Raw genomic sequence first — 17,145 nt, forward strand, 5'->3', positions numbered from 1 at the left:
GATTCACTAACAAATTGGACTGAATATTGTTTAAATGACTGTTATATCCTTTATTGTTCAATTTTGCTCCACTAAGACAAAGTAGTTTCAATTATTTTCACTTTCCTCATGTTCTTCTCTGAGCCTGTATTACATGACCTGTCAGTTTTCTACTTAAGCCTGAAGCTTTGAATCCGTTTGGCGTGACTCTACAGCCACAGATCTCCCCTGAGCTTAAACTCCCAGAAACTCTAAACATGTTTACTTAGGTAACTTTAAATAACTTTCTAGCGTTGTCTCATTAAGATCTCTGGTTAATTCGGCAGGAGGACGGATTAGCATGATGCTTCTGCACTAAGCGCCTTAAAAAGTGTGTTTGCAAAGAGTATGACTTCAAGTGACTCTGAATGCAGTACATGGGCTTATTTGTCTTCATCTGACTTCATTGATGTCATATTAACACACGCTAAACTTCACTCATGGCTGTGTTCAACTCATTTCGAAGGAAAAAATATATATATACACATTTATAAAATGTAGCTTTGGATTATTATGGGTGATATCATGATAATGATTGGTGAGTTTATAATAATAATATACACTATATTGCCAAAAGTTTTGGGACGTCTTCCATTACATGCACATGAACTTTATGGACATCCCATTCTTTATCCGTATGGTTTAATATGGAGTTGGCCCACCCGTTGCAGCTCTAACAGCTTAATCTCTTCTGGGAAGGCTTTCCACAAGGTTTAGGAATGTGTTTAAGGGAATTTTTGACCATTCTTCTAGAAGCGCATTTGTGAACAGTAACACTCTTAGGTGTCCCAATACTTTATATTGTGTTTATAGTGTATTTTTATTATAGTGCATATCATCATAATTTCATAATATCACCCTTAATAATTATATATATATATATATATATATATATATATATATATATATATATATATATATATATATATATATATATATATATATATATATATATATATATATATATATATATATATATATATATATATATATATATATATATATATATATATATATATATACTGTATATTATTATTATTATTATTATTATTATTATTATATACTCAACCATCATTTAAAACCATATGGTTTTCTGTCCTCTGTGAAGGTCAAAATTCGATATTTTGCGAAAAAAGATAATAAACAAACCCACTTCATATTAGAAGGAATCAACTTTAGGTTATTAGCTGAAAATTCCTTTCCATAACATTTGAAATATCAAACGTTACTAATATTGTGTCATAATATGTATGTTCTTTCATCTTGGCTGAAAGATGCCTTCTAGGAACTGTTTTTCTTTGCAGAAACTGTGAATGTTTTGCAAGTGAGCTAATAAAATATTTCAACTCAAATCAATATGTTTTGTGTGATTTATATATGTGGCAACTGCAAGTATCTATGTACATCCAGACAGTAGCACAAAATCAATCCATTCAAGGTGATGCAACACCCCACTGATTTGCGTGAAAATGATAAAATATGATGTATATTTTTCCTTATGTAATGTAAATATAATAAAGCATTGGTGTTTAAGCCCTTTCCATGCATCATTCAAAAATACATATTTGAAGTTTGCTAAGAACTGAGCTGAGGTGAGAATGTCACAAGCAATGTTTTTGTGGAGCAGGATACAAAAATATAAGACTGTCCTAATTTATAGATGACTTTTATGAAATTCATCAAATAAAAAAAAACTCAATCTGATGGCATTTTCATGAATAATCCATGATATTAGCTATGTGAATGTGAGGTCACTCTTGCTTATTTAAATGCTCATAAAACATTCTGACACAGGATATTAATTGACAGTAAGGCCCCATTTCCCGTGTTCAAATGTGTCACTTAGCATTAAAGGTTCTTTCTAGCTACAGCCATAAGTACAGAGGGGGAAAACACTTTGTCACAGATGAGATAAGCTCCTTTTAGGTTTAATGCCCCTGAAAAAAAAAAAAAAAAAAAGGTCCACTAATTGATAAATGGAAGCAGAGCCGGAGGAAGTAGGCTACTTGTGGCTACTGGCTGAAATAGACTGGGATGAAGCTCTTTCATCGTGAAATATTAATAGGCCTATTTCTCCCCTGACCCCCATTTTGCTGTATGGCAGACAGTGAAAACCACAAAGAGCCATAACCGTGGCATAAGCTATTGCAGAGATGAGACGCTTTCACATTTGGCCGAGAAAAAAAAAGAAAGATGAAGAAACCTCCGTTGTCCGAGCTCATCAGTTGTCCAAAGTGTATTTTACTTCAAAGTTAGCATACAATAGAGTGGCTGTATTAAATAAATGGCTATCAATATTGCATGAACATTCTAATTTAGAAGTTTTGGAGGAACGATTCTTCATTCAGACGCTTTGATATAAAAATAATAGTGCCTCTGGGGCCAGGGCCTTGCTTCGGGAGCGCTGAGGGTCAGTTTGCTACCGAGATGGGTTTGATTTTTTTTATCTCCCCTCATATCTCCACAAGATACCCCAGGGCCATCATCATCTGCTCCACATTGTAATCTTTATTTAATCTGATGAAACTACGCTCCGGAGTGGGCCGGTCAATGCCACATGAAGCTCATCTGCGTCAAAAACCTTGCAACTGCGTCTAATAAACAAAGTGGCACCCAAGAGTAATTCAATTATATATTCTAAGAGAGACCCGGCTGCGTACTCGATGATAAACAAAAAAACTAAATCATAAAAAGACTGTGGGAAAGAGTCTGAGAGTCCAGGGATTGGATGCGGTCAGAATGATGGCTGTGTATTTATGCGTTACGGACGGCGAGGGAATGATATGGAGGATTTTTTTATTCGACTGAGACTATGATTAATTGAACACATGCTTGTTTTGAAACAGAAGATCCTGGAGAGTGCGACTTCATTTTCAGTTTAGCGCTTGTGACGTTCTCCTTGACAAGAATACATTAAAGCAAACAATCAGAATAGAAACACTCTAAAGGAAATGACAAAAGATAAATAGCACCAGCTGTAAGGAGTGAAAAGAACAATGAATTCAACAAGCCCGTATTCATTACTGCGGCCACACTAAACAAACAATGACAATGAGTTGAATTGTGGTTATACAGTGAATTGGGGTAAATTAGGCCCTCAGAATGAAGTTTCACAGTTTTCTAAGATTCAAAGCAAATCACTTTATAATTGTAAGCATTTGACACAATTGGTACTCAATTATTTGAAATGGTTATTTAAAACCATGATCGTTTAGTTCTTTGATGAGCAGATGTTACTTTTGAATGGTAGTATATAACAGTTTCCATTAAAATAGAGGCTGCACAACTGTTTTCTACATTGATATTAATCAGAGATGTTTCTCGAGCACCAAATCAGCATGTTAGAATGATTTCTGAAGGGTCATGTGACACTGAAGACTGGAGTAATGATGCTGAAAATCCAGCTTTCATCACAGGAATACATTAAATGTAAAAATATATTCAAATAAAAAAGGGTTTACTGTTTATACTGTATTTTTGATCGCCTTGTTGAGCATGGAACTCTTTTAAAAACAATAAACAAATCACAATTATTCCCAAATGTTGACTGATTTGTCCTGGATTTCTTCTTAATGTTATTTTTCTTTATTTTTCTGCCCTAAAGCTGTGTGTGTGTGTGTGTCAGACTCCAAATATAGTGGAATGATCCCAAAGCTCACCTAGCACTGTAGGCACATCCATCTGACACTAGGTGATGCTATAATAATCATTCCTTTCCTTTATATTTTCCTTTATAACAAACTGTGACTAACTTGAGTGCAGTGAATGGACAGCAGACCTTTGACATAAACATCTGATATAAATCTTTTCTTCTCTTTTTTTTTAACCCATATCTCTTCCCTCATCGGCTAGAAGGCCAGTCAGTGTGTCAGCTGAAGATGCCTCTTAAGTGTCCCATGGCTCCTCCACTTGCCCTGTCTCACCTACAGGCCTGAGAACAGCTGTTCATGATGATACTTGAGGTATGGCAGAAGCCCCACTGTTAGAGCACAGCTCCCTTTCTTTGGTTCAGCCAGGACTGAGATTATTGCACTCGGCTGCGACGGCTAACCACACTATCATTCCCCTGCAGCTGCTGCCTATCTGTCCAAACCAACCCAACGAACGGGAGTCCCACGGGGAGGAAGAGCCGCTCCATTTTCAACTCCTGTCGACCTCGGGAATTCACTTTAAGGTGGTGAGAAATATGTAAAAGATCATCAAGCAAAATGGTTTATGGTAAGTAACATTTTATTCAGAATTAAGTACTTGCTCAGAGGCGCTTACACTAACCAATCAGCTATAAGCTTGTAAAAAACAAGTCATCTTATTATGTATAAGTTATTATGGCCCCACTTTATAGGTAGCCTTAACTACTATGTACTTACATCAAAAAATAAGTACAATGTACTTATTGTTTTCATATTGTATTGCAAAACACTTTTACTGATGGTGGGATACGGGTAAAGTTATGGACAGGTGTGGTGGTATGGGTAAGTTTAAGGATAGGGTTTGGTGTAAGGGAAGTTACAGATGTAATTACATGCAGCTAATTTTAAAAATGTACAATATAAAAACATGTATGTACGCAATAAGTGCATTGTATCAAATGATTAATTAAAATGTTAGTACATAGTAGTTAAGTACACCTAATATAAAGTGGGTCCGTTATGATAAAATGCAATCCGTCCACCCATCATGTCTGGAGGGGATATTTCATTTTCATGACCCTACAAGTTCAATTAATGCATTTTTTATATTTTTAAATATGAGAAAGAACAAAACACTAATATTGGTTAAAGGCACTGTATGTAAGATTTTTGGATTAAAATATCCAAAAATCACTTGAACAGTGTTATATATTTTGTTGATTTGTGTGCATTATCCCAAATGTTTTCAAGAATGTTTAAATCCAGAGAAATAAGTAGTTTTAACCAGGACATGGACCGTGTCTGCGTCGCCTATCTTTGACATCATACCAGCATATTATATTAAATTATATTATGTGTTTTATTAGACAGGTGAGCTACTGTTTGGATACATTCATCAACAGAAAACGAATCATTGTTATATTGTTTAAATCTTGTTTTCTTGGTTTACCGCGAGTACCATGTTTTACCATGCCTAATATCGATCTAGCTTATTGCAGTGTGCAACAAGTGTCTCAAAGCAGCTGCCGAGGAAATGCACAGAGTAGCATTATAACATAACTTTCAACACACTCAAATGTATCTAATATGATAAAACAGTGCTGTGTTACCTCACTGTCTAACCGTCTGTAGCATAATAAAATCTCTGTGAAATCAATCTACGCCTTTGTTTTTAATAAGTGACCTCCAGCGATAAAAAAATTACATATTGTGGCTTTAAGGTATACATCAAAAGAAGCTGGCATTGCTTCAAGATCACAAAAAAAAAAAAAATTACAAAGTTGCTAGGTAATATTTATATTAAAAATGTTATTAATTATGTAAAGTGTCAGGAAAGTGTTGACTGATGTCAATGTGTGAATGATAAAGTTGTTGACAGAAAGTCAAGACATTAGATTTTGTGCTGTGCACAGGAAATGTAGTATTAAAAATATATAAAATGTTATTTACCAGCTGTAAGATATACAAGCACAGAAATAAAAAAATATGTAAGGGCATATTAGCGCCACTTATAATTCAACTTGTCATTTATGAATTATTGATTGTATACATATTATAAATATCATATATTCACCAGCAAACAAGCATATTTACCCTCCAGCTATTTATTCAGCTTTCTCGCTCTCTCTCTTTCTTTCTAGCTCTTTCTATTGTCTTGCGACAAAAGTCGATTGTGTTGGACCTGAATTCAGTCCTCCCTCCCAAACCACATTAGCTCTCATTGAAGACACAAACACACAGCTGTGTGACAAATCACCTGGAGAAAACCCACGAACACGGAGAGAAATCGATACGCGTCCATGCAGAACAATTACATAATTTATCTATCAATCTATATGCTGTTATTAAACGTCAATAGGGATATTCCAGCTCTGTGGATCCCTGAAAGGCTGCAGAAAGAGAGTTTGCACATTGGTGTAATATGTATTAATGCTTTTACAATGTAAAAACCTTGTTTATTGTGGCAGTAAAGCTTTTTTCTATCTAGAGAGAGAGAGAGAGAGAGAGAGAGAGAGAGAGAGAGAGAGAGAGAGAGATGGCGGGAGGGACAGAACTCACTTTTACTACGTCATTAGCTGCTCCATGCATTGATTTCCACATGATGGAGAAGACCTGGGCTCTCTGAGGTAATCAAGACACCGATCTAATGAATGGCATTAATCAAGTAAAGGTGATTGGCTTTTACCATCACATTCAAAATTCCTTTGTCTGTCAATGAATCATGACAGTTCACTATTCTAATGAACTCAAAATTTTGTTTTGTAGCAACTTGATCTCAATCTTTGAGATATTTTACAATATCACAGATTGAATCTGATTTGCGTATGCCCAGTTCCAGAACTGATCATGTTTTTCCTAATTAAATTGTAGTATCGTTTTAAGGATTATGCACATTATGTGTTACAGAACATTATGTGTTACATTAGGGGCCCTATTTTAACAATCTGAGTGCATGGTCTGAAGCTCATGGTGCAGATGCAGGTACACTTCTGCTTGTTTAACGACGGAAAAAAAATGGTCCAAAGGGGTTGTACCTAGTCTCTTAATGATTCATGTGTGTGTTTTGGGTGTAACATGCAATAAACCAATCAGAGTCTCATCTCCCATTTCCTTTAAAAGTCAGGTGTGCTTGCATCATGGTGGATTGCTGTTTAAATGGCGGAATATAGACACCCTCAACCTGATGAGTCAGTTTGAATACATGTGTGTATTTCCAATTGCAATCTTTATGTACACAATAATAATCTTTTACATTGTAATCCTTTTATTTTTAATATTTGCCATGTTTGTGTGCTGCAGCTCGTCCATGTGTGTGTAATAAGCAGAGCGCATATTACTAACACGCCCTTTAAATAACAAAAAGCGCCATTGACTTTAGACCAGGTTTTTGTTGGTCAATGGCGCAGTCATTGTGCGCCCATGGGTGCGAGTGCATTTGCTATTTAAACAATGTGGTGCTGGACATGAAAATGATAACTGCATCGGTTGAAACTAGCAAAAAACACTTGCGTCACATTTCGCTGGGTGTATGATAGGGCCCTATGTTTTACATTATGTGCCATATATTTTAAATATTCTTTAACATAGGCCTATATATTTTTAGTTTGCATTTGTCAGTCACCTCTCACATGTTTCCTTTGTTCTAGTTTCCCGCCATTAATCTGTTGTCATGGAAACTCATTACACATCAAAGCTGTTTGGGTATTGTTTGTCTGTGGACACTCTATGATTTTGTCTTCTTGCATTGGGATTATCTGAATTTGTTTTTATTAAAGAACCTTTTGTTTGTAGTAACTTGTTTGAACCTTTATCTTCATCTTCATCTGAGCCCTACCATACAATATGAAAATACACTTGTGTTCTTTTTTTTTTTTTTTTTTTTTTAATGGGATAGTTCAATGAACAAACATGTTAATAAGTAAGAAAACCACAATTTTAAAACTAGAAACTAATCACATGTTTTTCGTTCCCAAATAAAATAATGTTTTTGAATGGTTTTGAATGAATTAATTTACACCAAGTGTAAATAGCAACTAGGTTTTATTTACAAGTGAAAATAGTATAATTTATTAGCAATAATTGCTATTTACACTAAGTGCAAATAGTGATAGAAGCTATTTACACTAAGTGCAAATAGCTGTACATTGCAATGTATACTTTATTTTGACAGATACATACTATTTGCACATCATTTTTGTTGTACATTAACAGGATGCAATAATAACATGGTATAAATGATTATATTTATAAAAAAAAAAAAATGAAATGGATGCCGTCTTAATAGGACAATAAAAGCCCTTCCTACACCTACCCCTACCCAATCAATTATTTTATTATTATTAAATATAATTTCGGTAGGCACTTTATTTCCACTTTTAGAACATTATCTTAATTTTTATTGAACGTAAATGCCTTTCCGATGTGACGTGATGGGAAAAGGGAGAAGAGCAAGCTCGGCAAAAAGCAGATTTTGAACCTGGGTTCATCGGGTCAAAACCAAGATCTTTAAACCTTACGCTCTACTGTTTATGCAACTGAAGACACTGAAATAGACGTGTTTTTTTGTTTTCCTTTTTTTTCTTGTTTGGCCCACCCAGGCATTGTTAGGCAGAGCTAGTGCGAATAGCACTTGCCAACAAGGCTATCCATTTTTGGCACATTTTTTTGTTTAGTTTTTTTCATTTATAATATGGATGTGTCTTGATTGTTAAGCAACACATGGCCATGAAAATGTAGTTATCTTGTGTGTTTCATATACAAGTCCTTTATTTTAACTAAACGTTGTGTGGTACTTTTTCATGCAATATTAATAGGGTCAACTTCCCATATCCATATATAGATCTACATTTGTTACCTGTTTGCAGTGCCCTTGGGAATGAATATACATTATCCATTACCTACTCTTTGGAATCACACTTGATGCATCATTTCATTTACATAAAACTAAAGCCAAACCGCTTGTCTAAAACTTTTACAACATTCTTTTGCTTCCCTGTAAGCACTGGTATTTCCTGTGGGAAATGCAAATCTAGTTTACCATCTAGTTAGAGCTTCTACAAGCAATTATTTTCTAAACCCGGTCTCTGTTTGGACAGACTGCCTTCTTGTGGACTTTATCACCGTCTGGATGGCCTTTTTTTATTGATATCTGCCTTTCCCAACAGAGAAGTTAGCCATCATCAAATATTCATGGTGTATCAACAGAAAATGGCTGTTTTTGTAAAGCTGACCCATTTCAACATTTGCCCTCAGAGAAACGCACTTTGGAAATGCGAGGAGGGAATGGTGGCCAACAGCAATGCTCTCAAGGGCATGAGGGAGGTTTGAATGTACACGTGCTGTTACAGCCTTTAAAAAAATACACACTTTATAAGCTATTTAAACTGAGGTTGGATACTAGTTTTTTGTTACATACATTATTAGGTGTCTTCGTTCATGGTTTGTCATGAGATGCTAAGCGTAGCGATTTTGAATGCCAAAATTAATGACATGGAAAAATATTGCAGCAAAGAGCAACACATTATTTCCCATGTTGCTTATTATTTTCAGCATAAAATATTATTTCCCCATTCCATATTTCATGAACGCCCTGCCGAATTTATTAAACCATACATTTGTCAAGAGTAAAGCCCAGAAAAGAGCTTTTCCATTTATAATACGGAGATTTTATAGTCTTGTTGACAAAGTTGGTGCTAAAAAGAGCTACCAATCTGAGCAGTGAATTTCACTCATGAATTATCATTATTCTCTGTGTTTGTTACGCAGCAATAGCCGGCTGGGGTGAGATGAATTATTACAGTATCAAAATCACGCAGATATGATGTATCACTCATAGCTGCTGAAGCACTGGAGACCCAACTGTACGGGAGCTGCAAGGTCTCAGATGTGTGGAAGTGTGGTGCATCTTTAGCTCTTGGACTTAATGAGATAGAAAAGAAGGGAGATGAAGGAAGTTTGTGGTGAGAGACAGTGAAAAAGGGGACATATTCTGCATCGTTCTGGTGCCCAATGGTCCTTGCAGCAGTAATATTTGAGTGCTTATCTGTTCCAATGGATCAAAGACTAATGAGGCACAAACATGCACACACATATAAACTTCAATCCCGCCAACAGGATCATGAGACAGGACTTATTTATCAATTTTAGGCCAAAGGTTTTCATAGTTTTAGCTTAATGAAGGACAAATATGTGGTCAGGGTCTCAACTATCACACACTTATATTAATGGAAAGACTTCTGAAAGTGAGGATGTGGAAGCTTTGCTACAGTAACCAGCTGGATTCCCTATTGATTAGTTGAAATGCATCACTCGCTTAAAATGGACTGGACATGATTCTGATTTACCACTGATTTACCACTGCAATTATAAATATACAAAATATACTAGTGGCAGGGTTATTATAGATAATTGAAACTAAAAAACTAAAAAAATTAATGTTGCTTGAAGTAAAATAAAGTAAAATTGTCTAGTTTAAGTTGATGTAGTAAAATAACAAAAACAAATAATATACAAATAATAAATGAAAATAAAAATTCTAATAATGGCAAAAACACAAAACAAGATTACTAAAACTTTAACAAAAATGAAAATACAAATAAAAACTATTTTATACACACACACACACACACACACACACACACACACACACACACACACACACACACACACACACACACACACACACACACACAATACACACAAATATACAGTATTTACACAATCATCTAAATCAACAACATGTATGCTAGACCCTATACAGACTAAGCTACTGAAAGAGATGCTTCCAGAGGTCATAGATCCTCTTCTTAATATCATTAAGTCATCTTTGTCATTAGGATATGTACTGAAAACCTTTAAGCTGGCTATTATTAAACCGCTTATTAAAAAAATGCAGCTTGATCCCAACAGAATTAGTCAATTACAGGCCAATCTCAAATCTACCCTTTATGTCAAAAATACTAGAAAAGACAGTGTCCTCACAACTATGCTCCTTTTTAGAAAGAAATGGTGTCTGTGATTTACGTATCATAGTACTGAGACTGCTCTCATTAGAGTTACAAATGATTTGCTCTTATCATCCGATCGTGATTGTCTCTCTATTAGTGTTATTGGATCTTAGTGCTGCATTCGATACTATTGACCACAACATTCTTTTGAATAGACTCTCAAATTATTTTGGCATTAGTGGAATTGCATTGACACGGTTTAAATCGTACTTATCTGACTGCTATCAGTTTGCAGCAGTAAATGAAGAGATGTCATACAAGTTCAGTATGGAGTACCGCAAGGCTCAGTGCTTGTACCATTGCTTTTCACCCTGTACATGCTACCATTCGGTGATAGCATTAGGAAGTATGGGGTTAGTTTTAATTGTTGTGCTGACGATACTCAGCTCTATACTTCTTTGCGCCCTGACAAAACTTACCAATTCACAAGATTAATGGAAAGCATAGCTGATATAAAAAATGTAATGACTGGAAATTTCTTACAACTTAATTCTGAAAAATCCAAATTTTTAATTATTGGACCAAAAACCTCTGCACGTAATAACCTAGAATACTGTGATGGCTGCTCTGTCAAGTCCTCGTCGTCAGTTAGGAACCTGGGTGTTCTCTTTGATACCAATCTTTCATTTGAAAGCCAGAGATTGTGTCAACTAGACTCTCTCCTGTGAAGGCCAGGAAAAATGGGCAAGCGTAAGGATTTGAGGGAGTTTGACAAAGGCCAAATTGTGATGGCTAGACAACTGGGTCAAAGCATCTCCAAAACTGCAGCTCTTGTGGGGTGCTGGCAGTTTCTCAGTGTTTGGATGTACAAATGAAAACAGAAGTCTTTTCTCAGTTCCTTCTGATCTGTGATCAGTGATTTCTGATGTGTAGCTAATTATTCAAGTTCACACAGAACTTTATTATTCGTGCACAAGCTGCAGCTTCTCTCTCCCGACAGAACGGTGTTTTCGTGTTTTCTATCTTGTGAGTCAGTGATTTTGTACGTCCTCGTCGCATCTATCTGTTTTAAAATGTGCATGCAGTCGTGAGTTTCTGCTCAACATCGGCAGAGCAACATCTTTACAGATAAACCTCACGCATGCCGAAGCTCGGGCTGCACTGGCCGGTCGGCCTTCAACATCACCGACCCCCAGTACTGCATCTCGCCCACAGCGGAGGTGCTTTACGCGGCGCGAGATTAAGCAGAAGGGGGGTAAACGTGGGGGTCTCAGGGCTAGGCTAGCCAGCTATCACCACAATAAACTGGATTACATTCGATTACTGCTGTTGTGTCTTTGTTTGCGCTGTGTACTCAATGCGCGTCACTGACGCTGTTAATATGATAGGAAAATATCTAAAAATAATGCTATAATCAACACTTACTCGTAACTCGTTCATCTTGACAGCTGTAATGGTACATTACATGTTACAAAGGTGGCAGAATAAGGATGAAGACGGACTCAGCATGACTGGGACTCGTGTTTATTCAGAACTCTCAGATACAAACACAATAAACTCGCGCTGACAGCGCTCTCACAACTCTGTACAATATAACTTTGTTTGTTAGCAATCGCTCCGTCTCTGGTACGTGATGTCCGGTTCGCGAACGAATCGTTCTTTTGAACCGGTTCTTTTTAGTGAACCAGTCGAACCAGTTCACCAAATCGGACTGAATTGTTCTAAACTGTTCGCGTCTCGAGTCAGCGCTGATCCATAATTTACTAAAGTTACTAACTTTCTGACATGAGTGACAGACAGCCCCTCCGACTAGAAATAAACGAATAACCTGAAGTATATGCTAGTAACTACAACAGTTCACTGAACTGAGACGTTCTGAGAGAACTGATGAGAAGTGATCTCAGGTCCATCCGTCTCTCTGGCAGCAGCTCGTGCCTGCTCGTAGACCTTGTTAAACCACGCCCCCTCCGCTACAAGATCTGATACTCATTTAAAATGCAAAGATGTCAGCCAATCACAACAGTGGGCGTTTTTACTGAAGTCTCACAGCAGACACGCCCCTTGAAACAGGGCATTCAGCCACAGGGCAAACATATATATAGAAAAAATGCCATTTATTTCTAAATTATGACATTTTATGATGTAAAAATCATACTAACAATATAAGTACACCTCATGAAACATTATTAAATATTAGAAAAATGCCATGCCATGGGACCTTTAAATATAGTACATTTCATTCAAGTTTTACAATAGATTATACAAAATAAAGCAAATATAAAAAAAATATACATAAACTATAATCAAGCTGATGATAATCGTAAAGATAAACTGGTAACACTTTACAATAAGGTTTCATTAGTTAACATTAGTTAATGTATTAACTAACATGAACTAACCATTAGCAATACATTTGTTACTGTATTTGTTCATCTTTGTTAGCGTTAGTTAATAAAAATACAGCTGTTCATGGTTTGTTCATGTTAGTTCACAGTGCATTTACTAATGTTAACAAGATTTTGATAAAGTATTAGTAAATGTTGAAATTAACATTAACAAAGATTAATAAATGCTTTATAAGTGCAGTTCATTATTAGTTCATGTTAACTAATGTAGTTAACTAATGTTAACTAATGATCCTTATTGTAAAGTGTTACCAATAAACTTGTTTTCTTGAACAAAAGTGAAACTGGAAACATAAGATGAAAAGATTTTTCTCATTAACATCCATGAACAAGTCCATTCCTGGGAATGAACATTATACATTTCCGAGAACTAAACCTCTGACACCAAACGTCTGTGTCTGATCTATCGCAGGTCACCACCCATCAGTATCTGGAAGTGAGAATCTAGAATCACATCTAATCTCACATAAGAATCTCACATCTAAAGGTCATCAAAAGAAAATGTAGCAGTAGGGAAGACGATGAATTGGGACTTTTGTGAATTCCATTGGCACTTGAAATAATCAGGTCAAAGTCTAGTATAGCTCATCTGCACTCACACTTGTGAGAAACTTGTGCTATCATTCAAATATGACCTTACGTTTTAATCTCTACCTCTCTCGCTCACTCTTTCTCTCTCTCTCACTGTCGCTTTGATGAACAGTCTACTTCTCCTAACATTTTTCTTTTTACTAGAGTAGGCCAAAAGTTTTCTTTCCTTTAATCTAAATGAGACGATGCCAAATTGAATACAAAAGAAAAGTTTTTATGTTGACTTGCATTTTTTTATATCTGAATATGCAAATTAGGCATCATCTTACAAAACATGCACACATTTGCATAATATATCAAAAGTGATACAGACCCCACAGAAAATGTCACCTTTGTATTGATGTTTAACAACTCTGTGGTTGGTAACTTTCATAAAACATTGTTTTTAAAGATAAAAATACAAAAGAATTTCAAAAAAACATCTAACAAATACCAGAAATATCATTCAAGAAGAAATGTCTAAATCTGTACCAGGCACTCAGTGCCCCTTCAAAAATATTTGGAATAGAAAATAATTGATTAAAGTGCCCCTATTATGCTTTATCAAGCCTTTCATGCAGTAATTGTTATAATTGTAAGGGTAATTGTTACGTCTGTGTCTGGGTTTGAGTTTTGTTTGAGTTGTTTTTGCCTGTTCGTTTTGCACTGTTCCCAGTTCAGTTTCCTTTGTCTCTGTTCTTCTGTTGCTATGGTTTTTGACTTGACCTGATGTGTTCCACTGGTGTATAGTTAATTATCTCATTTCTCTGTATATATGGCCCTCAGTTTTAGTTGCCCTTTGTCCATTATTGTCAATGTAATGTTGTTGTTCTGTTCAAGTTTTTGGAGATTGCTAAGAAACCAGAGTGTTTTGTTATTTTGATTTGGTTATTAATAAAGACTGATGCACAATTACTTTTTTTAATAACTGTCAAATAATATAACTATAACTATAATATAATTAACTATTTGTGAAGGTAAAAGCTCTGCACAATTTAAAAAAAGTGCACATCAAATAAAGTTATTGTCTCCTAAAAGAAATAATCAATTATGAACTGCCTGAAACGAGTCGTCAGTAATTTCAGTATCCTTCCTGTCACACAACATACGTAACAATGTAACAAATTTGTGTAAAGCCAGTCTATGGTAGCCTGACAAGCCAGACCCACATCAAGATGTTGGGTCTGGGAACTCACCATTGTCAGGGCTCAATCCGAGGGACGGGATAACTGGTTGCCTTTCAAATTCCCTCTGCACGCAATAGGATAGTGCTACAACCAACCAGAGCAACGAAGAAGGTGAAGCGGAGCTAGTTGACTGTATCTGGTCGGCAAAACTCAGAACACATCTTCCTTTCTTAAGAATGACTTCAGTGCCGTTCTTTGTTCTTTTCTTAAAGAAAAGCATAACTTCAAGTCTTCCAGAGACACGGCCAAAGCCGATTCGAAAAACTGCTGTTCGCCAGCTTCTTTGTTTACAAGTAGCACGCGGAACCGCAGCTACTTGTGTTAAGCCCTCCCACAGACTCTATACACGATGTGATTGGCCTGACCAGTGTCTGGTTTTTCCAGCTCGCAAGCCAACGGAGAGTTACTAGACTACCCTGGCTGCAAATTAGATTTGCTGCCGCTAGGGTGCGTCTAGATTTCTAGGCTAAGTCTATGGTCTTCATTGGCTGAACAACATTTGACCCTCAAACATTATAATTGTTGCTGAAGCCTGGAAGAGTTTGGTTTGTGTTGTCGACGTGTCAAGAAGGCACTGTTTTCTGCTTTGCGAATCCACTTTGCAAAGGACTTGCGCTAGAATTGATCTGGAAAAAACGACGCCATTGTTACTGTTCGTATCACTGTGTATCTAACAAGTGCTAAGGAAGCCTCCGGAGCTGAAATTAAGGTGTGATAATAGCCATTTTGTCTCCAACACATGCTGTGACGGGTCAACCAATCACAACAGACTGAGCCGACTGACCAATCAGAGCAGAGTAAGGAAAGGAGGGATTTAGAGAGACTGAATCTTCGAACAAACCAGTTTTAGACTCTTTAGCCTCATTAAGACAGTCAGTCCAAATCCGTTTTTTTGTGTATATCCGTTTGAAATCCGATCAGATTTGCCAAGTGTAAACGGCAAAAAAAATCACATGAAATACGAGCTACATTCATATTTGGTTTAAAATCGCATTTATGGAAATCTGTTTCAGTCGTTTGCCACGTAAAATGTAAACGTCAGACAATGTAATAATACACAAGTGTGGAGAGTCAATAATTTAGATCAAGTTCCAATCGGATACACACATAATCGGATTTGTACTGACAGTGTGAACAGCCTTTGAGAAATGAGGTGATGTTGTCTGGCTATCACCAGACCAAGCTCCATCTTTTAAGATTTAACATTGGTCTGGGGAGTCTGCTATGTATTTTCTATTGCACAAGAGGTGTGCTCAACGGGCATAGTTCAAATGACTCTGTATGCAATTGGATAGTCCTTCAACCAATCAGACCAACAATCCGTCGCTTCTCTGTTGTCATCATGTTAAACTGGCCAATAGCGTGCCAGGTGAATAAGCCGGTTTGTGATTGGTCCCCGCAGATTTGTAACGGAAGCAGGATATAAAAATGTACAGGTTTCCAGGCTGAGCAACAGGGCAAAATCAAATTTTTGGTTTGATCGGGGTGAGTTTACCCAGTCTAGAGGGGATGTGCAATGTAATGAGAACATTGCACGCATGTAAAGCTATTGTAGGAGACCTTCAAACAAAAATCAGAAACATTTAAAATAACATAATAAGATGACTTTGAACAAACAATACAATACTAATATTATGAAATATTAGCCCAAATAATGTGTAAATCAATAATTTTTAGAAAGTACTACTTTCAGAGGGAGGCAACAAACCACTGTTCCTTTTGTGAAACAAGGCATATTTTTGACATTTATGAACAAAATGTTACTGTAAGAAGTCTATCTTTGAAATATGCTATCCAGTGTTAATGTAATGTAATGCAAGATGATATAAATCACATATTCTGTTTGTTATTATTTTATATCCGTTATGAAACTGTATTTCAAATTATTAAAGTCTAATTTAGTCTAGAGATTTGTGGTTTTCAAGAATTTAATATTTGTTTGAATTTAAGTGCTTACTGTCAAAGGGAATAAACTGTGCAAACTGTCAAAACATAATGGTTAAACGCATTGTTGACTACGAGTTGTACAAAAACAGAAAAATAAGTTTTGGGGCAAAAGAGATAAATTACATTTACACACACCGGCGTTTGCCGTGCGTCTCCGGAGGTGCTCTCCAACCCCTGAACCCATAAATCTAGGCCATAAAAGAGATAATCGGATGGAACAGAGGTGCTCATATTGGTGCAGGGGGAAAGATTTGATTGAGGTGCATTTGAAGGACGCTTTGCATGTTGTTTGAGAGAAAAGGAGGACGCTGGACCAAGGAGCAGTATATTGCCTGACCTTTGCCTGCCATGTGCAATGTCCCCATGATAAAAATTTACAGTTTTCCTGGCAATAAGGTGTGTAACTCAGCAGTAATAAAGGTCAGGGGCTGCTTCCTCTGAG

The sequence above is a fragment of the Gobio gobio genome (assembly GCF_949357685.1).
Source record: "Gobio gobio genome assembly, chromosome: 17".
NCBI classification, from domain to species: domain Eukaryota; kingdom Metazoa; phylum Chordata; class Actinopteri; order Cypriniformes; family Gobionidae; genus Gobio; species Gobio gobio.